Source organism: Panthera onca, chromosome C1, assembly GCF_046562875.1.
Source record: "Panthera onca isolate mPanOnc1 chromosome C1, mPanOnc1 haplotype 2, whole genome shotgun sequence".
NCBI lineage: Eukaryota > Metazoa > Chordata > Mammalia > Carnivora > Felidae > Panthera > Panthera onca.
In genome coordinates this window covers 72,624,773-72,645,221 of record NC_138346.1, presented here as the reverse complement: position 1 = coordinate 72,645,221, position 20,449 = coordinate 72,624,773, and the positions used below count along the sequence as shown (strand labels likewise).

Genomic DNA, 20,449 nt, shown 5'->3' with positions numbered 1-20,449 from the left:
ACCAGGCAATGGGAGAAATAAAAATAACAATTAGGAACCACTTAATAACCAGTCAGATTGGTAAAAATTTTAAGTCTAATAATATCAAATTCATTAAGGATCAAAAATATGGAAATCTGGCATGCATTTTGTCATAGCAACTGTCCCCTGCATGATGATGTTATCCAGAAAAGCCAAGGATGTATGGCAGGGACAGCGGCTCCCAGAACCCACTCTCCAGATGTACAGACATCATTCCTCAGCAATCACTTGGGAGCAGTGAAGGGGACACCCTGAGGGACAGGTGGATGTGGTCTGCTGCCAGCCATGAGGCCAGAGCTTTCCCAAATCACAACACAGACCTAGGGATTGTGGAATGTTAATGTACAACTATCAGAGAGCAATTTGTCATTAGATAAGTATTTCAAGGTACAAATACAATTCTAGATATATACCCTTCATAACTCCCACAGCTATGCCTAAGAAGATAGGCAGAAGAATATTCCTTTCAACACTTATAGTAAAAAACTATAAACACCCTATATATCAACTATTAGGAGAACAGATAAATTAACTGCATTATATTCATACAAAGAAATACTGTTCAGCAATTAAGATGAATACCTTACAGTACATGAATAAACACGGATAAATCTGAAAAACAACGATTAGTGATAAAAACAGTTTGGAAAATGATACATACAGTATAATGCTATATAATAAGGTTTTAAAACCTGCCAAACAATACTGCATATCATATACATATATGGTACAAATCCGTACACTTTCTTAGGAGTTTCTTAGGAGTGATTGACACAAATCTCTCTTCTATGAAGAAAAGGAAGAGAAAGAATGGGATTGGGTAGTTACATATAAGGTTTCAAGTGTACCTGGTTTTATTTATGTATAATAAGTTGAAACATATGTGGCAACAGATTAACATTTATTAAAGTAAGGTGATAGGTACAGTACAAACATTGTATTATTTTATAGTCTTTATGTCTGCAATGTTTTAAAATGTTTTTTAAGTTTTAAAAAACATTGCAAGGGACCATGGAGAGGTTGGAGGCTTGAGAAAGTGAAAAGATGTGGAATCTTGATTGTGGAAAATGTACTAAGTTCAGTTTATTAGAAATGAGTGATACAATTGCCAGTAAAAATACAGTAATTGGATCACATGGAAGCAATTTATGAAAAGATTCGAAACAGTGCCATTTTAAACAGATGTTCCCTTAATACATTTAATAATGTCTATTTATGAAACATTCTACTTGAATTTCTCTGCCCTACAAAATAAAGAGACAGTTATCAAATAATCAAAAACAAATCTCTGGGGGTGCCTGGCTGGCTGAGTCGATAAAACATGTGACTCTTAATCTCAGAGTTGTAGGTTTAAGCCCCACGTTGGGTGTAGAGACTCTTTAAAAAATAAAATCTTAAAAAAAAACCAAAAATCTATGAAACCATAATATAAATTTACACAAAAGAATATTTTGTTTCTATTAGCAACTTTTACAGTTACCTCTATTCTAGAAGACATTTCTCTTGTCAAAGATATAGTAATTAAAATGCAGAGGATTCTGAATATATACATATCTGAATAGAAAATGCTTTGACTTTATTAACTAACACAGTTTAAAGGAGATCTGTAAAAACCTGCTTAGGTCCTTCAAACTCTAGACTCCAAAATTATTGTGTAACTTTACGCTTTATTGAAAATGGTTAGAAGTTATTAAAAAACAAAATTCCACTTTTTGTAATAGCCTTACACTTAAATAGCAACTAGAACCTGTACCTCATCTCTCTGACTTTTGGAGTCTAAGCTTTATAGTTATCACTTGGTTTTTTAAGTATTTTGAGTAACCCTTCCTACTTTTTGAGAGCAGGAAATGTTTTATGCATCACTGTTTTCCCAATACCTAATCCATAAGAGATGTTCAATAAATAATTATTTGTTAAATGAATGAAATGAATCTAGCCCCTAGCACAGACACAGTCTCAAAAGCTCTGCAACAGACTGCACAGCCAAAGCAACTATCGTGGGTCAGACCAACTAGCTCATTCAGCTTAAGATTCTGGAAATTATTTAGAGACTTTACTATCCTCAGGAGCTCTACTTTTAATACTTCTCCCCTAATATATCAGGCAGTAAGCCAATCATTTGGATCTAAAATTCTCTTGAAGATAGAAGACCAACAGACAGCTCTTTAAAATGTAATAAAAATATTTTTATATATGGGAATTTCACACTTCATGGACTAATTATGATTCAAGAGGCCAAGATTCACTGCTAATACTACAGGTAATGAGATGATGAGGACTAAGCAAGGTTACTGGATTTAAAAAAAAGGAGAATATAACTCATGATGCACAAAGGAACTATTTCAGTACAGTGGTAGGAACAGAAGACAAACTACTTTTTATAAATATGATAATAATAATTATCTAGTTTAGATTTCTTATATTTAGAGACAATGTGGCTGATTCTACTAAGGAATAATACCACAACAAAGGAGCAAGCATAATTCAAAAAAATCCTATGTATCCATATAATATAGGCCACGCTCAAAGGTAAGTTATCAACTATTTTGAGTTTACTATCTTTCTTTTTTTTTTGCTTAAATGCTTATTTTTTATTTTTGAGAGGGGGAAGGGGCCGAGATAGAGCGGGACAGAGGACCTGAAGCGGGCTCTGTGCTGACAGCAGAGCTCCCAAAGTGGGGCTTGAACTCACGCAGTAGGAGATGGTGACCTGAGCTGAAGTCGGAAGCCCAACCAACTGAGCCACTCAGTCGCCTTGAGTTTATTATATTTCATATGCATTTTGATAAGACTGGAACATTAAGAGCAGGATGAGTTTTTTGTTTGCTTGTTTCTTAATATTTTATTTTTAAGTAACTCTACACTCAATGTGGGTTTTGAACTTACAACACCAAGATCAAAAGTCACATGCTCTACTGGCTAAGCCAGCCCGGTACCCTAGGATAAATTCTATTTTAAAGTACAGCAATTTATTAAATCACTTTTCTTTTGATTTTTATCGTGACACAAGAGAAAATATCAAAACAATTTAAGAATGTTGAGGACTAAAACTCCAAACTGCAAGGTGCAAGGTGGTAGGTGAGAAGTAAACAAGAGTAATAGTACACCATCATAGGAAAAGCAAGTCACACACAGAATAAAATTTATTCCTGGGGCACACAGGTGGCTCAGTTAGTTAAGCGTCCAACTCTTGATTTCTGCCCTGGTCATGATCCCAGGGTTGTGAGACTGAGCTCTGCGACAGGCTCCATGTGCTGAGCATTCAGCCTTCTTAAGATTCTCTCTCTCTCTCTCTCTCTCTCTCTCTCTCTCTCTCTCTTTCTCCCTCTGCTCCTTCCCTACTTACACCCACAGGTGTGCACTTTCTCTCAAAAAAAATTATCCCTGTACTACATTATTTACTAATTAAAATAATGATGCTAATAATTATAAAACAATTACCAAATCTTTTTAAAGGACATATTATATGTATAGGACTTTTTCTAGGCAACTGTGTTCATAAGAAATATAAAACCTAGGTCTATCATATGTTCTTTTTTCTCCCCATTTTTAAGTTTTGTTAAAATAAAGTTTACTCTCAAATGGTTCAGAACAAAAAAGCAAACGGTGAATTTTGAAAAAGGGATAAAAGCTATACTGGATGTTCTACACTATTCTTATTCTTGCAGCTTGACTGCAGCTTGAAATTTATGTAAATAAACAGTTAAAAATTGTGCCTAAGACATAGAAGCTACATATGGAATTCTAATTGATAACACTAAAGAATACAAGCAATTATTAGCAAGTAATTATGTAAAAATACAAAAATACATGTAATTTCAAAGCACTGTCAGTTTATCACACCCAAATTGTAAACAATGACAGATCTGTGTCTTTCATGAAACTGGGTAAATATAATGGGGTCAATTATATCAGGACATTCTGTATATGGTCAGTAATTTCAATTAAGATTCAGAAATTGTGGAAATTACCTCTAGCAATGTTTATTAATATTATTAATGCTGAAAACAGGTTTTTGTGCATCACTGAATTCAGTCCTCACTGACTAACATTTAATGGGTCAAAAAGAATGAGTTTTCTGTTGACTCAGCCAGTGCAGTGATTGACAAACATAATTCAATAATACCAGAAAGAATAAAATGTCAACTTCTGTGTCTGATACTTACAAGATTCTATCAATGCTTTATTTTTATTCTATCCTTTTAAAACTATTTTCTCTTACTTCTGATTTACTTCCTTGCTGCTGTTTTTGTTGTTGTTGTTTTGGGGTTGTTTTTTGTTTGTTTTGTTTTGTTTTGTTTTTTTGCAAGAGAGAGAGAGCACTCATGTGCACACATAAGCAAGGGAGAGGGAGACAGAGATGGAGACAGAGAATTCTAAGCAGGCTACATGCCCAGCACAGAGCCAGACTCGAGGCTCTATCTTATGATGGTGAGATCATGACCTGAGCTGAAATCAGGAGTTGGATGCTCAACCAACTGAGCCACCCAGGTGCCCCTGCTTCATTGTTTTAATTTTTCAGTAGACTTTTTGTTTTATCTTTCATATTTTTTAATCTTAATTTTCCTTTCAATTGTCATTTTTATCTTATTTATTATTATTATATGAGTCTCAGTTTACACCAATAAGAAGAAAGCATTATATATGGATAACACAGATTATGAACATACGAATTGGAATCCTTTTTTTCCATCCATTTCTATAGTAAGTCTCTACAAAATCTGAGATTTAGTATATCAGAAGTTATACATTCAGACAAAAACTCACTTCTACAATATTACTATACTTGTGCAGATATCATATTTAGACTGCTGAAACAATGTTGCTTTCTCACATTATTTACCATCATTGATTTTTGCCTTATATAACTATTAATAATTCTATAAACAATACAATATATATTACAAGAAGTTAAATTAGAATTTATATTTATGGAAGGGCTTGATGTCCTTTGCTTATTACAGAAATGATGCAGGTAGGAAAGAATCTTCTGACAGAAATCCAACACTGTGTCCTATGATTGCTTTAGAGTATACTAGCTCAAATCTGGCCTATCTTTATGAAATTTTATAATTTATAAAGATAATTTATATATTTTTTCATATTTCTTAACGTATCAATGCATTAAGCTATCTTACACTATAAGATATATACTTGTAACATAACCATAAATCACAGAGAAAGTATCATCACAGAAAGGAAAATTGAAGTTTATAGACAGATTAAATGATTTACCAAAATTACATAGACAGCAAAGTAGCAGACTAGAGGATGTAAACACTAACATGTCCCTAGCCTAAAGAATGAGAAGAACTTCTCTTGGTCATGTCACAGGAGCAAGTGAAAAGAAATACAAAAGGTGGCTATGCAGAACCAAAAGCAGCACTGTGTGAATTGATCTAAATCATCAAGATTATCTCTATAATATCTGCTAGACACTTCATAGAACCATAAATACCTCAGCACTTTATTTTGTCTGCTCTGCAATGAGCAAATATATCCTACTTCCAAAATTTCTTCTATACCAGAACCACTGAATCAGACAGTGATTTTATTTTATTTATTTTATTTATTTTTTTATTTTTTACACACACGGCAGATTTATTTTTAATAAAATGTGGCAAAAACCAGCTTTCTTGCCCGAGCAATTTATCTATAGAAGATAGTGTGTATATTTTACATTTATAAACCAGCAACCAAAATTGCTGAATATCCCCAGTAGATCTTATTGTTCAGTGGTTTGATGATTCTTTCTTTGTCTTGCCCACACCCATTGCCAGTGGTTGTACCAGATTTTTTCTAGGAGCATGCTGTCTACTCAGGCCTATGTCAGTGTACATTTAGCCTTCAGACAGTGATTTTAAAAGCTTTTTGTTTTGAACTGATGGTTACCAGAGAGGAAGCAAGTAGGGGGAATGGGTGAAATAGGTGATGAGGATTAAGGAGTGCACTTGTTGTGATGAGCACTAGGTGATATATGCAATCGTGAATCACTATACTTTACATCTGAAACTAATATAGCACTGTATGTTAACTATACTGGAATTAAAATTTTAAAAAGATAAAAAAAATTAAAAAAAATATATAAGCTTTTTGTTTGGGACAGGTATAAAAAAGAACCAACAGGAGAGCAAATAGTATATAATGTTATAATATACATCAGTTCTGATTTTTTCAAGATAATCCCTTCACTGAGAAGTTTTTTTTAGCCTGAATCATTGTAATTATAATCCAGAACCAATAAAATAAAGGATCAAATGTGTTAGAAACAAGGACTGAAGACTGAAGGGAGCCATGGAAAAGACTGGTTCACTACACGGGGATATTCTTACCCTTGCAAAAACTTTGATCAAAAGCATTGTTGCAAAAGCACAGCTAGAAGAGAATGAACATAGACACTCCTCAAAATTAACCTCTGACTCAGATTCCAAAGAGTGGTCAAGGCTTGCTCTGATTTTGGTATGTGGTTGGAGGGAGACTATTTCAAACTGGTAATATATAAGGAGAAACACTACAGGTTAAGATAAACACCAATCTTCTTAGGGCTTTTTCACAGCTATACAATAATAGGAATGCAGGCTGCAATTGGTGTGGGGGGGTGGTAAGGAGTTGGGAGTATATAAGGATACACAGTCTTACCAGATAAAATGTTCTTAAGCAGTGAGGCAAATATTCAAAGCTATCTTTCATCATGTAGGCAATCTAAAGTTGGAGTAAAGTGGCTCCAGGCTAGCTCAGTCTGAGAAGCATGAGAGTCTTGATCTTAGGGTTGTGAGTTCAAGTCCCATGATGGATGTAGAGATTACTTAAAAATAAAATCTTTAGGAAAACCTGGGTGGCTCAATTAAGTGTTGACTCTTGACTTTGGGTACTGATCTCATGGTTCATGGATTGAATCCTGCATCAAGCTCTGGGCTGAAGGTGTGGAGACTGCTTGGGATTGATTCTCTCTCTCTCTCTCTCTCTCTCTCTCCCTCCCTCTCTCTCTCTCTCCCCCTCCCCCACTCATGCTCTAAACAAACAGGGAGTTAAGATGGTGGAGAAGTAGGGGGATTAGGATTTTCCTCATACCTGAAACACAGCTGTATTGAGGTCAGATCACTTGCAACACCCAGGAAATCAATCTGCGGAGTGGCACTAGGATCTCCGTAGTTGGAGGGAGACAGCTTGGTGGGATTGAGGTGCGTGTATGTGAATGGGGGGGAGATAAAACAGCGTCTGACTTCCACTCAAGTCACAATCTCATGGTTCATGCATTCAACCCCTGTCGGGCTCTGTGCTGACAGCTCAGAGCCTGGAGCCTGCTTCGGATTCTGTATCTCCCTCTCTCTATGCCCCTCTCCTGCTCATGCTCTGTCTCTCTCTCTCAAAAATAAATAAACGTTAAAAAATTTTTAAAAAGGAAGAGCTAAAAAAAAATCTGTAAGCTGAAAACAATAGAAAGCTTATTTAAAAAATTAAAGAAGACACAAAGAAATGGAAAAACATTCCACGTTCATGGATTGGAAGAACAAATATTGTTAAAATGCCAATACTACTCAAAGCAATCTGCATATTCAATGCAATCCCTATCAAAATAACACCAGCATTCTTCACAGAGCTAGAACAATCCTAAAATTTGTATGGAACCACAAAAGACCTGTATAGCCAAAGAAATGTTGAAAAAGAAAACCAAAGCTGGAGGCATCACAATCCCAGAATTTAACCTGTATTAAAAGCTGTAATCATCAAAACAGTATGGTACTGGCACAAAAAAAAAGATGCATAGATCAATGAAACAGAATAGAGAACCAAGAAATGGACCCACAAATACATGGCTAACTAATCTTCAACAAAGCAGGAAAGAATATCCAATGGAAAAATGAGAGTCTCTTTAGCAAATGGTTCTGGGAGAACTGGACAGCAACATGTAGAAAAATGAAACTGGACCACTCTCTTATACCATACACAGAAATAAATTCAAAAATGGATGAAAGACCTAAATGTGAGACAGGAAACCATCAAAATCCTACAGGAGAATACAAGCAGCAACCTCTTTGACCTTCACCACAGCAACTTCTTACTTGACATGTCTCCAAAGACAAGGGAAGTAAAAGCAAAAATGAACTATTGAGACCTCATCCAGATAAAAAGCTTCTGCACAGCGAAGGAAACAATCAGCAAAACTAAAAGGCAACTGACAGAATGGGAGAACATATTTACAAATGACATGTCAGATAAAGAGTTAGTATCCACAATCTATAAAGAACTTAACCAAACTCCACACCCAAAAAAACCAAATAATTCATAGAAGAAATGGGCAGAAGACATGAATAGACACTTTTCCATAATAGACACCCAGATGCCAAATAGATACATGAAAAGATGCTCAATATTGCTCACCATCAGGGAAATACAAATTAAAATCACAATGAGATACCACTTCACACTGCTCAGAATAGCTAAAATTAACAACTTGCAGATCAACAGATGCTGGTGAGGATGTGGAGAAAAGGAAACCCTATGGCACTGTTGGTGGGAATGCAAACTGGCGTAGGCACCCTGGAAAACAGTATGGAGGTTCCTCAAAAAATTAAAAGTAGAGCTACCCTATGACCCAGCAATTGCACTACTAGGAATTTATCCTAAGGATACAAAAATGCTGGTTCCAAGGGGCACATGCACCCTAGTGGTTATAGCAGTGCTATCAACAATAGCCAAATTATGGAGAGAGCCCAAATGCCCATCAACTGATGAATCAATTGAGAAGATGTGGTGTGTGTGTGTGTGGGTGTGTGTGTGTGTGTGTGTGTATACATATATATGCAATGGAATACTACCCAGCGATGGAAAAAGAATTAAGTCTTGCCATTTGCACAATGGAATTGGAGGAATAATTAGTGAAATAAGTCAGCCAGAGAAAGACAGATATCACATGATTTCACTTACGTGTGGAATTTGAGAAACTGAACAGATGAACATAGGGGAAGGGAAGGAAAAATAAGATAAATACAGAGAGGGAAGCAAAAGAGAAGAGACTCTTAAATACAGAGAACAAACTGAGAGTTGATGGGGGGGGGGTTTAATGGGTGATGGGCATTAAGGAGGGCACTTCTGGGGATGAGCACTAGGTGTATATGTAAGTGATGACTCACTAGGTTCCACTTTGGAAGCCAAGACTACACTGTATGTTAACTAACTTGAGAATAAAAAAAAAAAAAAAAGGCACCTGTGGCTCAGTTGGTTAAGCATCTGACTTCGGCTCAGGTCTTGATATCACAGTTCATGGGTTCGAGTCCTGCATCAGGCTTTGCACTGACAGTGTGGAACCTACTTGGGATTCTCTCTCTCCCCATCTCTCTCTGCCCCCTCCCACTCATGCTTTCTCTCTCTCTCAAAATAAATAAATAAATTTATTTAAAAAAACAACAAAGTTCCTTAAAACAAAAATAATATATATGAAAAAATAAACATTTTTTTAAAAAAATTAAAATAAAATATTTTTTAAAAAGAAAATAAAATGGGAGTAAAAACAGAATTGGGACCTGGGCAGGCAGTTTTACCAAAGGTAGGAGTCTACATATGAATGCAATGGTCACAAAGAAAACAAAATAACAATCAACAAAAACAAAGACCAGTTCCCTCCCTAACTTCTCAGGCTTTTGAATGATGAACTAAATGACTGAATAAATCTATAGTATTAAAGCCTTCAGGATACAAGACAGTATACAGATAAATAGAGAAGGAAGTCAAGAAGAATCTACCTATATATTGTTAAGCAAATAGTAATTCTTTATAAATCTGCCCTTATATGAAGACGACTCATCTAGACGAAAACCCCAGGCAAAAATTTTGTCATTAAAAGGTATGAAATAAACACAGTAGGTAAAAGATTAATGAAGAAGACACACCAGGAAACAAGAATGAAAGACTGCTTTCTACACCCAGGAAAATTTCTCTCTGTAAAGTAAGTTATAAAATGAAATAAAAATAGAATGAATCAAAATTTGTGAATTTAGTTCAACTCTAGTCAAAACTCACAGGATTATTTTCTGTCACTTGACAAAAATGGTCAAAACATACCTGAGAAAAGCAACTAACATAAGAATTCTGAAATAAGTGAGCAAAGATGAGAGGTCTGTCCTAAGAAATATCGAAACTTAGGGCGCCTGGGTGGCTCAGTTGGTTAAGCGTCCAACTCTTGGTTTTGGCTCAGGTCATGATCTCACATTTGGTGGGTTCAAGCCCCCTGGTGGGCTCTGTGCTGACAGTGCAGACCCTGCTTGGAATTCTCTCTCTGTGTCCCTTGTGCACTCTCTAGCTCTCTCTCAAAATAAGTTAATAATCTTAAAAAAAAAATAAATACGAAAACTTATACAGCTAACAATTAAAATTAAGGTATTGAGGAAGAAATAAGAATATGAAAGAAACCCTTCTGCCTCCGTGAGCAGTGCCATGGCAATTGGCAAGAAAAAGCACCTTACAAAAGGCAGCAAAAAGGGAGCCAAGAAAAAAGTGGTTGATCCATCTTCTAAGAAAGATTGGTATGATGTGAAAGCACCAGCTATGTTCAATAAAGTAACATTGAAAAAACACTAATTACAAAAGCTCAAGGAACCAAAATTGCATCTGATGGCCCTGAGTGTCATGTTTATGAATTAAGCCTTGCTTACCTGCAGAATGATGAAGGTACATTTAGAACTGAGGATGTTCAGGGCAAAAACTGCCTAATTTCCATGGCATGGATCTTACCTATAAAAAAATGTGTTCCATGGTCAAAAAATGGCATTACATGACTGAAGGTCATGTTTTGATGTCAATACTCCCAAAAGTTATTTTGTCTGTTTTGTGTTGGTTTTACTAAAAAATGCAACAATCAGATTCAAAAGACTTTTTATGCTCAGCACCAACAAATTTGGAAAAAGATGATGGAAATCATGACCTAAGAGGTGCAGACAGGTGAATTGAAAGAAATGGTCAATAACTCTATTCCAGACAGCATTGGTGTTAGGATGTCCTTGGAACCACAGTAGAGGGGACGGCCATCTTGCCAGCTCAACCCAATGAAAAGCCCCTAGTAGTTGCCAGAACGAATTGGAGGTCAACCAATCACCGAGCGACAGCTCGACCTGATGGGGAAAAAGGCCCACCCGGACCTAAACCCTGAACCGCTGCAGCTTAAAAACCCCACCCCACCACACCTGGGGGCGACTTCCCTGACTCTTCTCTCTCTCCCTGAGTCACAAAACCTCGCCCAAGACCTTAGTTCCCAAATAAAGCCTTTGACTGCTAAAATTTTTTAGCCTCTGACTCCTATCTTTACCCTGCCTTACGCCTGACCCTAACAATTGGAAAAGACATATAAAAGGCTTGCCAGGAGCACCATGGTGGCTCAGTCAGTTGAGCATCTGATTCTAGGTTTTGACTCAGGTCATAATCACGCAGTTTGTGGGATCGAGCCCCATGTCCAGCTCTGCACTGACAGCACAGAACCTGCTTGGGATTCTCTCTCTCTCTGCCCCTCCCCACTCACAATCCGGCTCACTCTCTCTCTCAAAATAAATAAACATTAAAAAAAAAAGGAAAGAAAAGGCTTGTCAGTCTATTTATCTGCTCCATGATGTCCTTGTTAGAGAAGTAAAAATGCTAAAGAAGCCTAAGTTTGAATTGGGAAAGCTTATGGCACTTCATTGTGAAGGTAGTACCTCTGGAAAAGCTACTGTTTATAAGACTGGTGCTACACTTGACCATGTTGATAAACATGAGCCATCACTCCAAGAATTCAAAATTTAGATATTTAATGGTGAGAAATAAGAAATCTTATTTGCGATGTTTAAAAACAGAAGAATATGAAAGACATAATTCAAAGAATGCAAAATGAGTCCTAATGAGTTTAATATATTTTTTTTTATTTATTTAATTTTAGAGAGAGTGCGTGTGTGTGCACATGCAGGCAATCAGGGGAGGGGCAGAGGAAGAGACAGAATCCCAGGCAGGCTCCACCCTCAGCATGGAGCCCAATGTGGGGCTCGATCCCATGACCCTGGGATCATGATCCCAGCCAAAATCAAGAATCGGACACTCAACCAACTGAGCAACCCAGGCACCCCAAATATATGTATATATATTATATATATTTTACGTTTGTTTATTTATTTCTTTATGAGAAAGCGAGCAAGTGTGCAAGGAGCAGAGAGAGAGGGAGACAGAGAATCCCAAGCACTTTCTGTACTGTCAGCACACAGCCCAATATGGGGCTTCAACTCACGAACCATGAGATCATAACCTGGCTCAAAATCAAGAGTCAGACATTCAACCAACTGAGCCACCCCAGTGCTATGCCCTTAATATGTATTTTTAAAGTGATATTTCAAATTAGTGAAAAAAGGAACAAGCATTCAATAAATAATATTGGGATAATGGGCTAAAAATCTGGGAGAAAAATTAAATGATCTATAACTCACAATTCTAGATTTCCAAATCAGACCAAAAAAGACATTTTAAAATATCAGCAGGAATATTTTTATCACCTTAGCACAGAGAATGGCCTCCTTCTAGAGGTGGCATTTGTGTCAAACACTGCTCATTATCCCTCAGTGTCCATTCTCTTATTTCTAGCTGGAGGATAGAATCACACAAAAACCCAGATTTCACTGGGAACCTCCCCCTCAGCTAGCAGTTTCATTCCCCAATGCTCTCTTGCAATGTTGTGACAAAGTTATAAACAAGCACATATGAACAAAGTCATATGTGCAACTTCCCAGTTATATTCTTTAAACAGGTCTACCTTCCACTTCTTTCTCCCTTCCTGATGCTGGAAGAAAGTGACAACTAATACCATCGCCTTGGATTCACAGATGGAATTCACATAGTAGGAGTGTCAAAGCCATTCTTGGACCACTCCCTATTAAACTGTTACATGGAAGAGAAATAAAGTTTTATCTCATTTAAGCCACTGCAGCTTTGGTCTCTTTGTTCTAGCAGGTTGGCCTGTATTCTAATACCAAAGCTATAAACCATACAGGAAAAGAAAGAGATCGTAGCACTTAAAAAATAAAATTTTTTCACATGGAAAATGTATATAGTTAAATGTACACAAAATTATTCACACAAGGTTAAAAAGTAAAGAACAAATTGTTAAAAATATATTTTCAACATATGTGGTAAAAGTTTCATTCCTATGAATAAATAAAAAAAGGACACGCACCCAAAAGAAAAGTAGACAAAATATATGTGTGGACAATTCCAGAGAAAATACATACCAAAAAAACAGCCCTATTATTTACCTCTAATACTTTACCTAATAAATACAAATCTAAGTAAGATACAACTTTTTCCTTATTAGATTGGTAAGGATTAAAAGTATCAGGAAAAGGGAACTCTCATACAAATTAGTGCAAGTTTTGTACAGGAATAATCTACCAAAATTGATAAAATTTAATGTACATACTCTTTGATCCAATAACTATTTTCTAAGAAAATGGTCACACTCACACACACACACACACACACACACACACACACACACACACACACACACATATATTTCTCAACAATTTCTGTAATAGTAAAAAACTAGAAGCTTCCATTTCCTGAAATAAGAGGTTGGTTAAACAAATTAGAGTATATCCACAAAACAGAATATTCTGCTGCCATTAAAATGATATAGTTTGATATGTTATGATACAGAAATATTCATGACATATAGTTGAATGAAAAACAGGTTCCCAAAATAAAATGCTCAGTAGAATATTTGTATATACTGGTACAGGAATAAGTGTAACAATTTACACCAACACATTTAGTAATTATCTCTGGATGGTGAGATTTCTGTATTACCTGAACTTTTTTTTTTAAAGAAAGAACATAAGAGACTCCTAAATATAGAAGGAAAAAAGCCATTTTCACTTATAAACAAAAATACAGAAGTAATGACATATCAATATGTCAATTTCTACAGAGAAATCATCCATGAGAATTGAAAAATTCCCACAAAGAATTTAGCAATGAACAATTGTTAGTGATCTTCCTCAAGAAGAACAGTTTCACTGGAGTGATGGGAGTAAAAGACATACTGTAATAGAGTGGGTTAGCAACAATTAATTTCAAGTCTTCCTGCATCTCTATCCCTAAACCCTTCCAAACTCTAGGAACTACTATTACAACCTTCAACAGGATTTCAAGATTCCTCAGGACTATTATCACGGACCACAGTCTAAGTCTACACATCCATCTACGCATCCATTTACTCCAGTCAAAATTAACCACTCCTTTCTCTGGCATCCTGCAATACTTAGCATATCTATTTATGGATATTTATGGTTATTATTTATGTGTCTATATAAATAGTGTATTGTTTATATTTCTATAGCGTCCATCATGTTATATGGTCTTTGCTATCAAGCATAGAGTCATTCATGTCTGTTTCTTACGAGTCTTTTTTTTTCCAAAGTTTATTTAAGAGAGAGAGAGAGCACACATGTGTGCACGCAGGGGAGGGGTAGAGAGAGAGGGAAAGAATCCCAAGCAGGCTTTGCACTGACAAAAGCTCAAACTCATGAACTGCAAGATCATGACCTGAGCCGAGATCAAGAGTCAGACACTTAACCAAGGAGCCACCCAGGTGCCCCTGTTTCTCAAGACTCATAAGCATAGTATCTTTCATAGAGCCTAGGAACCAGCTAACTACCTACAACTCTGAATTTAGTGACAAAGTGATTTAGAGTCACTAAATCAGTGATTCTAAATCACTGATAAGTCAGAACCACTTCTAAAACAAAAAGAACAAGTTCAGAAAGTGAATTCAAAAGAACTAAGCAAAGAATGACTACGTTTTCTATTGGCTATTAGTTTCTACTTCAAGACTATCTGCACACAGGTAGTCAACTTCCATGATTGGCTGTCAGCATTTCAGTCTTTTGTGTATTCCTAAGAATTCGATTAATAGTATGCATGCGTGATTTGGCAATGAAGTTAAAAAACTAACAATGAGTGAATGATCACTGGAATATGGGTTAGTTATCTATCTATTCTTAAAACTTGAGACTAAGCAAACTACCAAAACCCCTGATATTGACTTCATGGTGTTTTACATAGACTATCGTTGTATAAAGCTCCTGAACCACCAGCATTGATCTTCATGAGAAAGTTCTGAACGGTTATATTATATTTCCAGAAATTATAAACTGCCTTCCTTCTTGAAGCCTGCCTAAACCAATTTCTGAGAAATTTCGTTCAGCTACAAAGCTATATAATCATTGCCAAATTAATCTTAACAAATTTACACATTTCTGCCATTTTGTCATTTCTATCCTATACTGTTACATGAGACCTTTGAACTAAATAGCATCTTAGTTCAGATTCTAAAAATCTACATGTTTATAATTTGATGCAATACTATTTAAGTTTTCACCTGCATTTATTAATTCAGCAAAGAATTCCAGAAGGACACTGGACTCAGGAAGAACACCTATGTTCTTGTTCAGTATACGAGTACCTATCAGCTATGAAATAAAAGGAGTGATCACAATAAAACCTAAAGAAAATGTGGTAGAAAACAAATTTAAATTATTCAAGAGGAGAGAGAATAAAATAAAAATGGAAACAAAAAAAAACATAAATAAATTTAATTCAGGGGCACCTGCATGGCTGGGTCGGTTGAGCATCTGACTCTTGATTTTGGCCCAGGTCATGATCCGGGAGTCATGGGATTGAGCCTGGCATCAGACTCCACGCTGAGCATGGAACCTGTTTAAGAATCTCTCTCCCTCTGCCCCTCTTCCCTTTTCCCCTCACCTTTCTCTCAAAAATAAAAAACTCAATTCAATAGGCATTTTACCAAGTGCTTTTCATATTCTAGGCATGAAGTTATGTGTTAAGAATATAAAGGTAAACAGGGGTCCCTGGGTGGCTCAGTTGGTTGAATGTCCAACTCTTGATTCTGGCTCAAGTCATAATCCCAGGATTGTGGGAGCGAGCCTATGTCCAGCTCTATGCTGAGTGTGGAGCCTGCCTAAGATTCTCTCTCTCTCTCTCTCTCTCTCTGCCCCTCTCCCCCACTCATGTTCTAAAATTAAAAAAAAAATAATATAAAGGTACATATGGGGCACCTGGGTGGCTCAGTTGGTCGTGTCCAACTCTTGGTTTCAGCTCAGGTCATGATTTCACAAATGGTAGGATCAAGCTCCTTGTCAGTGCAGAGCCTGCTTGGGATTCATTCTCTCTCTCTCTCTCCCTCCCCTCTCTCTCTCTCTCTCTTTCTCTCTGCTCCTCCCCAACTTGTGGTGTTTCTGTCACTCTCAAAATAAATCAAAACTTTAAAAAAGAATACAAATAGATTGAAGTATTAATTAACTTGGTAATGCTTAATAAGTCTTTAGCCAAAAAGAAGCAAGGACCCAAAAGCCCCAAATGAGATAAGTAAAATTGCTGTTTAGAGTTGAACCACAGCATTTGCCACTAATTAACTTACAAATCTATGTCTAAGGTTCCTAATCTGTATAATGAGGAATGCAGACTCAAGATCCTTCACTTCTAAAATTCTAAGACTTAAAACCACGTTAACAGAATAGAAATTGGGACAGTAGATCCAAATCTACAAAAAGTATAAAAAGATGATTATGAAACCCTTATAGTGAACCAGTATGTACTTAAGGTATCAAAATTTCAAAAGAAAAAAATATTATAATATGGATATGTAATATGTATTTTAGATACAAAAGCTTCAAAAATACATCCAGATCTAGGAAAATAATCTCTACATCTTCCTTCATTCATAGGAATTGTTTTTAGACCATATAAAGTTAGGAGGACACTAAGCTAAATCTACAAATGGCAGCCTAAAATGCTAGGACCAAAACTTACAAACATTAGTAAAATATTTTTCCTTTAAGATCTAGAAGCTTACTAAATTCCTGAAAAACAAATAGCTTCAAATTATTACCAATTCATAAATTAAATTATAATCATGAAATATATTCAGAATCTCAAGTAAATCTGGCTGACATTACTGAGAGTACAGAAAATATGGATTTGAATCCTGCATTTACCATACACTAGCTCTGTCATCTTGGGCAAGTTATTTAACCACATCTCAGTTTCCTGAAGTGTGAAACAGAACAGATATAGAACCTACCTCAAAGAATTCTTGTGAGGATGAAAAAAATATATGCCAAGTCCTAATAGTATAATACAAATATAAGTAAAAGATGCTAACAGATAATATACAGAAAAAATAAAGCAGCCATTTTAAGGGGCACCTGGCTGGCTCAGTCAGTAGAGCAGGGGACACTTGATCTCTGAGTTGTGAGTTCAAGCCCCACATTGGATGTAGAGTTCACTTATAAAAAAAAAAAAAAGTGTCCATTACATGCAAATATATTAAATCTGACTAATAATCAAAGACATACAAATTTGAACAATCTTGAGTCATCATTATGGACCAACCAGATCATCAAAGGGTAAAAAAAAAAAAAACTTTTTGTTTGGTTTTTAATTTTTTTAATGTTTATTTATTTTTGAGAGAGAGACACAGCATGAGTTGGGGAGGGGCAGAAAGAGAGAGACACAGAATATGAAGCAGGCTCCAGGCTCTGAGCTGTCAGCACAGAGCCCAATGCGGAACTTGAACCCACAAACCCATGAGATCATGACCTGAGCCAAAGTCAGACACTTTAACTGACTAAGCCACCCAGACACCCCCACAAAAAGTATTTTGTTTTGTGTTTTTTTGAAGGTGTAGCAGCAAGTATGCTCTCATACAATTTTAGAGAGAGTATAAGTTGTTACCATTGTTTGGAAAGTAGTTTGGTAACAATAACCAAAATTCTGATCCAGCCATTTCTCTTTTAGGAATTACACTATAAAAATAACCACAAGAGCATAAAGCCAATTCTACAAAATGTTCAAGAGGGAACTCCTCATAATTTGGAAAACTTTGAAGCCATTCAAAATATCTATTAATGAAGACACTTCTCTAAAGAAGACATCCAGATGCCCAACAGGCACATGAAAGGATGCTCAACGTCATCCTCATCAGGGAAATACAAATCAAAGCCACACTGAGATATCACCTCATTCCAGTCAGAGTGGCTAAAATAAACAAATCAGGAGACTATAGATGCTGGAGAGGATGTGGAGAAATGGGAACCCTCTTGCACTGTTGGTGGGAATGCAAACTGGTGCAGCCGCTCTGGAAAACAGTATGGAGGTTCCTCAAAAAAATAAAAATAGATCTACCCTATGACCCAGCAATAGCACTGCTAGGAATTTATCCAAGGGATACAGGAGTACTGATGCACAGGGGCACATGTACCCCAATGTTTATAGCAGCACTTTCAACAATAGCCAAATTATGGAAAGAGCCTAAATGTCCATCAACTGATGAATGGATAAAGAAGATGTGGTTTATATATACAATGGAATACTACTTGGCGATGAGAAAGAATGACATATGGCCTTTTGTAGCAACGTGGATGGAACTGGAGAGTGTTATGCTAAGTGAAATAAGTCATACAGAGAAAGACGGATACCATATGTTTTCACTCTTATGTGGATCCTGAGAAACATGGGGGAGGGGGAGGGGAAAAAAAAGTTACAGAGAGGGAAGAAGGCAAACCATAAGAGACTCTTTTTTTTTTTTTTAACCTTTATTTATTTTTGAGACAGAGAGAGACAGAGCATGAATGGGGGAGGGTCAGAGAGAGGGAGATACAGAATCTGAAACAGGCTCCAGGCTCCAAGCTGTCAGCACAGAGCCCGAATGGGGGCTCGAACTCACGGACCGCGAGATCATGACCTGAGCCGAAGTCGGACGCTTAACCGACTGAGCCACCCAGGCGCCCCAAGAGACTCTTAAAAAGTGAGAATAAACTGAGGGTTGATGGAGGGTAGGAGGGAGGGGGAAATGGGTGATGGGCACTGAGAGGGCACCTGTTGGGATGAGCACTGGGTATCGTATGGAAATCAATTTGGCAATAAATTTCATATTAATAAATAAATAAATAAATGTCTATTAATGAGCATTAATGCAATTTGGGTATATCCATAAAGTGACTTTGTAGTCATTAAGAAGTGATTTATATTCTCTATATTGATAAGAAGCAAAGTGCTCCACAACATACTTTCTTGAGTAAAAGAGAAAATTACAAGCCAACAGAGTATGACCTTATATTTATAAATGTGTTATGTATTCTTATAGAGAAGAAAGTTCAATATTATAGTGTTAAAGTGCTTACCTCCAGATAGGATTTTAAGTGACTTAACTATCTTACATAAATTCTTCATGTATTACTTAAACTTTCTATATGAGTATTCATTACCTTTATAATCAGAAAAAAAATCTATTTTCATTATTCAAATAATTTTATAAACAATTACTGAAAGAGGAATATAAATTCCTCCTCCAATGATTGTTTTTACCGCACGAAAGAACTGATCCAAACAAACACTATTACATAAGGAAAAGAAAACATACTCTGAATGTACCCTAAGATTAGAGGAACCTGACAACTCAAGGAAAGGAAAAGACAGACCAATTATGGCAAAAAGATTCAACAGTATCTCTATCATAAAACATTTCCAACATTATGACTACAGTCTTCTTATATACTACAAGAAATAAAACTAGGAACCTGAATGAGGAAGAGAAAGGCAAAAGAAAGAGCTAAGAAATTTACTAGGCACAATCAAACTTAACACTGCTTTTCAAGTGACTCTTACTTTTCAAGTAATTGAAAGAATTATTCAAACATGAGAAAGGAACTAGTCCATTTATGTCAGAGGACTTTAAGTTATTTAAGAAAACCTGTATCAAACTGATCGAAATCTAACCTGTCTTCACTTGTCACTAATTATCTACTGAGATATCCCATGCTGATATAAAGAAAAGCCTAAGGACATACAAATGTTAACTTTTCCTAGTATCAATACATGAAAACTATTTTTTCCCTTACAAAAAATTCTAGTGCTTAACTTTCCTATTTGAATTCAGGAAAAAGTACTAAATGATGATTAAATTTAAAGCATCAGGAGCAACACGGAACAACAGTCAAGAAACTGAGGGTATGGTTCCAATTTTCCATTTACTCAGTCTCAATTTCATTATAAGTAAAATGAGAAGATTGACGAGAGCTCCAAATATATTTAATGGAGCATCAGTGATATGACAGGCTCTTTGAAAGAATTACATGCTCCATGAAAATAAAGGTTCTATTGGTGAAGTAAGTTCAGGAAATTCTGCACACCACTTACCTCTCTGAAGTATCATAATGCACTGTACTGCAGAAAAGAAAGTATGTAACTTTGTATAACCACCATGTCTCATAATTAGAGACAAACTAAATGTCTGTCAATAGAGGAATAATTAATTATACAGCATAGTGTGATCTTTATAAAGAAGACATTCTATATACTGATATGGTAGATTTCTGTGACACAAGATAAAAAAGAT

The 20,449-nt window shown here is 36.0% G+C and overlaps 1 protein-coding gene and 1 pseudogene across 23 annotated transcripts in view; one reads left to right on the top strand and one right to left on the bottom strand.

Annotated features, from left to right (window-relative positions):
• BAZ2B (bromodomain adjacent to zinc finger domain 2B) overlaps positions 1-20,449 on the bottom strand; it is a 434,969-nt gene that overhangs the window by 255,666 nt on the left and 158,854 nt on the right. The window contains exon 1 of one of the 23 annotated variants that reach the window (XM_078451218.2): positions 10,674-10,731. The exons of the other annotated variants lie outside the window; for them this stretch is intronic. The gene's annotated coding sequence lies outside the window, so the exon portion shown is untranslated. Of the gene's footprint in view, positions 1-10,673; positions 10,732-20,449 lie in introns of those variants that run through there. 23 annotated transcript variants of the gene reach the window in all.
• Positions 10,334-12,077, top strand: LOC132670990 (small ribosomal subunit protein eS1-like; annotated as a pseudogene).